The sequence below is a fragment of the Haemaphysalis longicornis genome, unplaced genomic scaffold, assembly GCF_048455015.1.
Source record: "Haemaphysalis longicornis isolate Haplotype H1 unplaced genomic scaffold, Haemaphysalis longicornis Haplotype H1 scaffold_3, whole genome shotgun sequence".
In the NCBI taxonomy this organism is placed as follows: Eukaryota; Metazoa; Arthropoda; class Arachnida; order Ixodida; family Ixodidae; genus Haemaphysalis; species Haemaphysalis longicornis.
The window spans coordinates 91,574,359-91,584,223 of NW_027526335.1; positions in this window are offsets into that span (position 1 = coordinate 91,574,359).

A 9,865-nucleotide genomic window follows, 5' to 3' on the forward strand; every position below is an offset into this window, starting at 1 on the left:
CCAGATGTTCCAGTCGTCCGTGTCGGCACCTCCGGAACACAAGCCCCATTTGTGTTCACAAATCCGGGAGAATGGCCTACGTGAATCGCCATATCGAAGATTATGTCGTCGCGTCTGGCCCTGACTGTGCGGGCGACGAACGAAAGGTTCGAACGTTACTCTACGTTAAGGGACCGCAGACGCGGACCTTGCTTACTTCGCTAGGTCTATCGGCACCGGAGCCCGAATCCTTCGCCGCAGTCAAGCACACATTGACCCGTAATTTCGTTCATTCCATGAACGAGATATACGAGAGTAGACGCTTCCACCGTCGAAAGCAGCAGCCTGGGGAGTCAGTCGATGCTTTCTACGCGGATCTTCAGAACGTGGTCAAGCGGTACAGGTACAGCAACGCAGAAGTGGAAAGCCGCTTGGTTCGAGACAGATTTGTTGCAGCCGTGTTAGGCGAAAAATTTCAGACCAGTTTTACCGCAGCACGAAGCTGACATCAGAAGAGGCGCTATATCAGGCTCGCTTGCATGAGGGAGCCCAGAAGTCACTTAACGCGTCAGAAACCTGAATGTCGACGCGGCTAAGAAGGGCAAGCATCGCTGTTAAGCACCATTTTCCTCAAATGCGCAGGGAGAGAAACATCGGTTTTCTGAAAGCTGCGAACACTGCGGTCGCCAGCTTCACCCTCGAGAGAAGTGCTCGGAGCAGAGGGCCACGTGTAACTACTGTAGCAGGCAGGGTCACTTCACTGATGTCGGCCGAGCAAAGAGGAAAAGCCAAGCTAGGCTCCGTAAAACTCCACGCGGTCGGCACGCGCTGTGCAAGGTACGCTGACGTGCGCGTGAACGGCATACCCGCCAAATTCAAAATAAACTCTGGCGCCGAAGTACAGTTGTCCCTACAACTTTTGCTGCCGTTGATCGAGCAGAAGTGGAGCTCACGGGTCCAAGCAACCATCGCCTGCCAGTGCTCGGGACGTTTTCCGCGCTCTAAACTGGAAAGACAAGTCGACCACTTAACAACTTTACGTCATGCGAAGTCAGAACACCCCGCTACTTGGGATTCCCGCCATAGAAAACCTGGGTGTAGTGAAGTTCGTCGATGCGACATCTTCTAGGATGCATCTGCCGCACTCTCGAATCTTTCAAGGGTTGGGTGCGCTTCCAGAACCGTACACCATCCGCATTGCACCGGATGCACAGCCCTTCTCTTCGTGAACCACGCGGATTCCGCTTCCACTACTGCCAGTGGACAAAACTCAACTCGACGAGATGGAGAGCCAAGGCGTCATCCGCAAGGTACACAAACCAACACCGTGGTGCGCCGGTCTCGTTGTACCCAAGTGGACAGGTGGCCACCAAGCCACCAAGTGCGCAGGCAACAGAGTGGTGAACCATGGACCATTCGATCATGCCTGCAGAGACTCCGGATCGTCCGTGGCAGCAGCTTGCGGTCGACGTATTGTCGTGAACATATTGTCGTCGTAGATTACTACTCGCGGTTTACCTAGCAGTAATAACCATAGCAGTAATAGCCGCCGTCAAGAGTTGCTTCGCGCGGCACGGGATCTCTGACGTCGTTCGAACGGACAATGGACCCCAATTATCAAACAAGTTTGAAACGTTAGGTTTTCGCAATGAAACCAGGAGCCCACGGTACCCACAAAGCAATGGGGAGGCGGAACGCATGGTACGGACCGTAAAGAACATTCTGGAGAAAAGCGATGACCCACATCTGCTACTCCTGTGATACGCCAGGACCATCCGGACTTCCCCCGGCTCAGCTTCTGATGGGACGCAAACTTCAGACACGACTTCCGAGTCTCCCAGAACGCCTGAGTCCTCATAGTCCAAGTCATTGGGAGCTCGGAGATCAAGGATGCTGCCTATAAAGCCCAACAAGCCAAGGCGTTCAACTCTCGGCACCGCGCTAGTAAGTTGCCGCCTTTAACAGCAGGTTAAAGGACCTAAAGGACCTAAACTGCCCGGCGACACTCCTCAGCCCTGCTGGAAGACCTTGCTCATTCGTGGTCAAAACACCAGGGGCGTGGCGCAAACAAACCGCCGCCACTTCATACGGTTCCAGTTCTACGCGACGCAGGGCTCGGAATCACACGAGGGAGAAGAGAGGACGGGGAGATCGCTAACTTATGGGACATTATATATGTTCCTGATTCGGCGCGGTCTCCAGGCAGCTATCGCACGAGATCCGGCCGAGGGGTCCGGCCTCCGCAAAGACTGAACTTATAGCGTTCGGGCGTACACCTTCGTTATAGTCGAAGAGGGGAGACGTAGGGGCTGCTGGCCACTCTGACGCGTGCGAGAGCGCAAGAGTGCGTGACGTGGAGCACGTGTTCCGAGGCTGTCTGGAAGACAGGAGTTTCATTCCTGCTGCTGACCGAGTCGGTCGCCTCTCTCGTGGGCTCCGAACAGTGGGAAGATGGACCTAGAGAATACAAAAGTCACGGAGGCTATTCCCCGAGTGCTCAAAAGTTTTATCATTGCCCACCCTTCCAGATCGGACCCGCCGCGGTGGCTCAGTGGCTAAGGTGTTGCGCTGCTGAGCACGAGGTCGCGGGCTCGATTCCCGGCCGCGGCGGCCGCTTTTCCTATGGAGGCGAAAAGTGAAAATGCCCCTGTGTACGAGATGGTCGAAATTAAACTGGAGCCCTCCACTACGGCGAGCCTCATCGCCTGCGTTGCGTCGGCGCGTTAAACCCCACAATCAATCAATCAACCCTTCCAGATCGGTTCGCTGTCGGCTGCAGTCTGCAGTCGTTTGGGAGGAGTTAACTCTGTCGCTTAGAGACAAAGGGCGTGAAAGAAAGAGCGGAAGAAACGGATTGCGCTGTATTTCTGCTTAGGACCGAGGATTAAAGTTAAGCGCGCACACGTCCATAGGCGCTGTCGTTTCAATTTAATGTCGTGCATACCTATTTGCAATCCGGGCACCAAGTTACGCGCGTTCATGGACGCAGGTGCTGTGGTGTTTTCGTGTATATGTATTTGTCATCGGGAATCAGCATCGCAAATAGCCGCCTACACAGGCCATGCTGATGGCCATGAGTGGCGCGCATGCGCGAGCAGTGCTGGTTAGCTAACGGCAGCTGCTACTGATCTATTCGAGCGCAATCTGCGGTGAGACCATTGAAATATGGATTAGCAGACAATGAACTCATCGAATTACAATCAGACATGCTAGTTAGCGGATTAAAACTCACACCAGCACACGAAGTGTCCGTAAACACAGGGATGGTCCCAATCTAGACGCGTTGCAGCAAACCGTTGCGTTGAGTATAGCACGCATTAACAGCCTACTTGAGGCATCGTGGATGCATCTCGGGCCCAGTATTCACCTTCCTTTTTCTGAGCCTTCTCTCGCCCAGTACCCATCTTCCTTTTTCAAAGCCTTCGGTATTAGCGCGGCAGGGAACCCACGTGCAACAGTGTCCCAGCGATATACCGCGGCAGCGTGCAGAGGTAGTATACAGCGGGGACGCTAGAAGACCTCGCACAGAGCGCAGTCGACTTACGCTTCCGGCGATTTCATAGCGTGGGCAGAAGTTGCGGGAGGGGGAGGGGCCTGGGCCATCATCCGCATTGCGCCGGAATCGCTTCTTCGCTCCGGGCCTGCTGGTCCTCCTCCGATCACCGGGTTCTTGGCAGTCCAGCTGCCGGCTGTCGCGCGATCGCGGTCGCGAGCGCCGAGAACAAAGTGGTCTGCACGCACCGGAGAAACGACCGCACCGACATCGACATCAGCGGCCGCAATGCAGTGAAAGACGATGATGATGTCTTCGATGAGTCGAATGGAGGCGAAAAGCGAAAACGCCCGTGTGTTCGAGATTTCGGCGCACTTTAAAGATCCCGGTCCTGGGCGCAGGAAGGGTACTCCTCGGTCCATGGGCCTCCCTTTTCGCTCAGCGCAAAACACTAGTGGCGTTATTTGAATACCTGGACGAGATCGGTATCACTGAACTGATTTGACATACTACGGAGATCGTGATGTTCATCGAACTGTTCCCACAAACTCTGCGATGTGCGCTTTTTTTTCTTACTTCTTTTCTCCGCGTTCTTCCGCCCTGTTATCTCTAGGGCCTTTTCTACCCTCCCCTACCCATTCCCCTGTCGAGTAGCATGTCAGTGTAGAAATTCTGGCAAACCTCTCGGCTTTCTTCTTTAATAAAGAGCTCTCTCTCTCTCTCTAAAGATCCCGGGTGGTCAAAATTAATCTGGAGCACTCCACTACGGCGCGCATAATCGCCTGTGTGGCGTCGGCACGCTAAACCCCGCAATCAATCAATCAATCAATCAATCAATCAATCAATCAATCAATCAATCAATCAATCAATCAATCAATCAATCAATCAATCAATCAATCAATCAATCAATCAATCAATCAGCGAGCCGATGGTACCTTTAATGTATAATCACCTGGTGGGGTCGCGCACCGATAGGAAATTTAGTACTCCACATTTGACCTTAATTCCTATAGGTGGAAGAGAAAACGCTGATGGGCCCTCTGTCACGCAAAACAGCTGGCCCAAACACGCGGCGCAGCTTCCAGCTGCGTGTCATGCTTGCACGAATCCTTCATCAAATCACTGTTCTCGTTCTTTTTCTGTGCTATTTTGCAAACGGCTACACTTCACTGCATATGCCAGCATCTTCCATTGTAAATAAAAACACCTTTTACCACCACCACCACCGCCACCACCGAGCGAGCGGCGTGTTAAGCAGGTTATGATGATGATGGGGATGCTGACACATAGAAGTGGTACATAGGGTGATATATCCACTTTAGGGGATTGGCCACGAAGAATTTTGTTTAATGAGTGCGTATAGTTGGACACGACGTGAACAGGAGAGCGGAAAGATAGCACTGCACACGAGTAGTCTCCGAAAGGTTCTGGCTGCACGTACTTTGTGTCCCCGTCTTGCCGGTGTTGCTGTGGTGGCCATCTCAGAAAGCACACCTCCCAGTGAAGCAGCGCATTGAACGGGTGTCGAGTTTCGATGCCGTTTATTGCGGTAGCGGGAGTGAGAGTACATCCGCTGTCTGCGGCTAAGCCGTGGCGTCGGAACAAGCTGCTCGCTCGCGCCAGGCACGTGAGAGCGCGCACCAAGGACCTTATGTTCCAGCTTGACCTGGTGCAAAGGGCTCGCGCAGCCAGCCACAGCCAGAAGATCCCCTCCACCGGGCGGGTGCCCTAACAACTGCACCTGTTGTTTTTAATAAAGATTTGTTTCATTCATTCATTCCACTAAGCACGCCGAACTTACCGTGAAGGGGGCCTTGAAAGTACAGTCGGTAAAACGCTTGTCTATAACAGCGATTTCCACTTCAACCAGCTACATCCGAAAACTGCCGAAACATACTCGTTCCAAATATGTCGGAGGCAAAAGCGAAGGGCTTATACTTCAGGATTCCGCAGTAGTTCTCTTCAAATCCCGCTCCGGCGGGGCAGGATAGGGCTGAGAGTACGAAAGCTGTGTTATAGACAAGCCTTTTACCGGCTGTACATATCCGTCTGCACCTCTCGACATGTTGAACGTAGTTTATTTAGTGGCTCTACGTGGAACCGCTAGGCCCCGGCGGCTATTGTCGCTTTCCTGGTGATGAAAGTGATTAACGGTCTCCCCTTTCAATCGGGGTGACGGCATGCGCTATCTCGCCTACGTTTGTCGTTTACTTAAATTTAGATAACCTACGTATTTCTCTTTAATTCTGCCCCGCCGCTGTTTCTGGCGGAGATGACCCTCCGTCGACTTCTCTCCTGTTTTTTAACAGCAGAGCTGACACAAACCAGTCCGGCGTAGATAGACAGCGTAGGCAGACGGACGTACTCACGTGCACGTGCCTCGTGGCGACCGCCCTTCGTCCCCGGCGCGAGGCGCCGGGAACAACCTTCGCGCAGTGGCTTTAGCAAAAAAAAAAAAAAAAAAAAACCGTACCGAGCGCACGTGTGCCCGTGCCTGGCGGCGACCGTCTGGCATCGTCCAAGCTCGCGGGTGGGCTTACGCCGCACGAGGAGCTCCCGCCTTCGTCGTCGCCGTCGTGTAGTGACCGGCGCACCATGGGACCGGTACGCCGCGCCGACGACAATGACGACGAATCCGTCAAGCCATTTCTTCGCAATCCACAGGTGGAGACGGCCACCGGACCAGCTGATGAAGAAGTGGAGGTCTACCGGGGTGAGGATGTCCTACAAAAGATTTTCCCTGCGCGGCTGTTCCGTCGAAAGACGACGACAAAACGGGTGACGACGATTGCTACTGAATAAACCACTGTACATTCTTTAATGGTCTCTGCCTTACAGCGACGTACTAAATTGCTTTGCGCTGCTGGGGCCCGACTGCTCCCTCTCTCCAGGGATCGGCTGACAGTGTGGGGAGGAGCTACGTCGACCCCAACTCTGCTGTTTCTCCAGCCCTGTACCTGTAGCGCAAGCTGCGCAAATATTTTTTCACCAATACTCTAGCCGTTGTTTAGTAATACCCACTGTTGACCAGTTTCTGTCAACCGCGAAAACCCAGTGCCTCAAGAAGTAGGACTTTCCCTCCACCTCTAGCTGGCTGAATCATTTGGCACTCTGTTACTACGTGGTTGATTGTTTCTTTATCCCTGCCACAGCCGACACATGTCTCATCCCGGCGCGAATATTTGCTCATATAAGTTCTATTTCTCAAGAAGCCAGCCCGAGGCTCGAAGAGCAACGCACTACCGTTATTGCTGTCATAAAAGTTCTCTTCCGATCTCGTTTGCCTGCATTATAGATTCCCAATGATCCCTTCTTTTCCATCCTCTCCGCCCACATAAGCGTCTTCGTTTCCTTCACTTTTTCTGCCCCCGATCGGTGAACTGCCCCGATGTAATATTTTGACGTCAGCTTCAGCGTCATTCGTAGTCTTACTATGAGCTCCCACTGCTAATCTGCTGGCGGCCTGTCAATTGGTTAACCTCCAGTCCCGACAGGATATCTGACTTTAAGCATACCGTAATACGGCACTAGAGAACGTGAGCGCGGCCACCATTACCTTATTCGAAATACCTCGTACGACCTTGTACTTATTGTATACAAAGTGCTCGATGTTTTATTATTGCTGCGTTTCGTCTCTTTCAGTTTGAGGTGTTCTTCATGGGCATTCAGGTAGCCTTTTCCGTCGTTAAGCCTTTAAACCCCAAGTATTCGTGAAACCCCAAGTATTTATACTGATTCACTATAGACCCTTCGCAAAAAGGCGGGCCACACTGAACATTCAAGCGGGGGCAACACTGGCGGGTAACGCGACGGCGCCATGATAAAGGAAGCGTAGTGCAGGAACGCCATTGCGGTAACGCGCTTTGGCCCATCGCTTCACCATTGTGCAGCAAGATATTTTTGGTTGTTTTGTATACGCTGATAGTGCTCTTGTAGCATTATAAAGCATGATGCCCACGCAATGCTGCGTACCTCTTTGCAAGCGGTACGTTTATGTGCATTGACTGGGCGAAAGGTACTTACGACGCCGCGCACCTTCAGCGTCTCCCGTTTTATTTTTGCGATCTGGAGGGCAATGCGTCTTTTTTATACACTGTCTTGAGAACTGCGTTTCACGTGCCGGTCAAGATTACCACCGTTATGACATTAGGCAGCAGAGTGGTTTCGGTGCAGGCGAATTCGAGCCTGCATTCGTGCTTCGCTCTGAACCGCAGACGCGCTCGTCTTTCCTTTTTTTAGGACTGTTTTGTGGTATACAGTTTCACGTACGGCTTGTGATTGCCGCAGTTTTAACGTGAATATTCAGGCAGTAGAGTTGCGTCGGTGCAGCCAAAAATTCAAGCCTGCACGCGTGTTTCGCTCTGCTTGTTTTGACATTTCAACGGCAGTAGATCAAAAATGCGGTCTAGGACTATTTTTTGTCTTTACATTATCCGAATATCGCTCTCTGGTGGTGTTAACGGCCCATACTGTGCAGCGACCACGCCGTAATCGAACTCAATTAGAATCCTGCTTTTCTGTAAATCTCGACATAAGCTTCGCCCTGGCGTAAGCACGAATCGTGCTGCTTATGTGATACAGGTGAAAGGTATATCACATGTTTATAACTTGCACAGCTTATTTGCATGTGTCGTATCAAGTGTTTATACTGACATACAGACGAAAAAGGATGGATAGCGGCAATCAAGAGAGATGAACAATATTTTACTGTCTGCAAGGCAACGAAAGTTGCTTCGAAACATTTCGTGGAGACAAGAGCAGTGTCTTTATGTATGCTTTCGTCCTTTCCGCAAATCGTTTAGAAAGTTTGAACAGTCGCAACGTGAGCGCTCAGCAAAGAACGGGCCCCTCGTACATTCATAGCGGCCAGCCGCCACTACGGCGGGGCAAGGGCGCATAGAATAAGCACAATTAGAAGTCGACGACTAAACGAGTAGGCAACAGTAAGTCTATTTGTTCTTAGTAACAAATCCTGCATTCATTTACTGCTGTTCAACATCCCAGACGACAGTATTCCACGCTGAAATAGTAGGATTTTGTAGGGTCTATCAGTCGACTACATACCTCGTCGAATAATAGTCCCGAATATGCTGCTCTTCAAACAAAGGAAGAGCAGCAAGGGTATTTTCCCACCCAGTTATGGGAAAAAAATTCACAGCATATCCACGGGGTGAATGATGAGTGGGCGAAGCTCCTGAGGGGAAATCATCGGTAAAACCGTGACTCTTCAGTGAAAGTTCGCCCACTACATCTGTGTCCGAACGTAACGTCTAGAAAGTCTCGCTTAAACCGCGCGTCGGCACCTTGGGGCTGAGCTCGCCTGATGCGTTTTGCAGACGCCTCACGAGCTCTCACTGCATCGGGGTCTGCCTGCCGATACGCGCGCTTTCTCGCCGCTTCCAGTTCTCTGACGTTTTGGAGATCCTCTTCGCGCCGCAGCCGTGCCGCTTCGCGTACGGCAGGGTCCTGGCGCCGTTGCCGTGACGCTTGGGCCTCTCGTTCTCGAACGCTGGGATCTTGGCGGCGTCGTCGCGCAGCCAGACGACACGCTTCGGCCTCCCGCTCTCGTACGGCAGGATCTTGGCGGCGGCGTCGCGCAGCTTCACGGAGCGCTTCTGCCTCGCGGGCTCGCACATCTGCAGCCTTATCCATCGGGCGACTCCGAGCGCGCGCCAACAGCGAACGGATTTTATTACAACGCTCCCCGCCATCTAGTAAACAATCCAAGAACTAAACTAGAGATAGCCACGCCATCTAGTAAACAATCCAAGCGCATCTTTTCATCATATACAAGTACCGCCATCTAGTAAACAATCCAAGAACTAAACTAGAGGTAGCCACGCCATCTAGTAAACAATCCAAGAACTAAACTAGAGGTGGCTACATACATACGTCGAGGATGGACAGACCCACGCCTTAAGGAGCTTCGCCCCTAAAACAACTTTACGACAAGCCGCGGCGGACGTTAGCTGCTATGCGTTTGCTGCCTTTTCGCTGTTTTCCTGTCCTTCATGATGTCGGTGCACAGTATTGCCGGAATGGCTTACTGCTCCTCCGAGATCACTCGGACCATTTTTCAGAGGATCTATGGCTTGGCTTGCTGTTGAGTTACTGGCGCTGTATTAGCTTTCTCATTAAACAACATGACTCCTGATTTCTGCGGGTGAAAGTTGAGGCCTGGGTACATTGCTTCGTCAGCACAAATGTCGGGCAGTTTCTGTAGGTCTTCCGCATTACCTGCCAGCAACACTATATTGTCCGCGACATCAGTCCCGGGATCCGTTGGTCCACTAACTCTCCATTGCTTCGGTACAAGTTAAAGCCTAATATAATCCCCTCGAATTGTCTAACAGCAATGGCTTAAGAGGGCATCCCTGTTTTAACCCGCTTCGA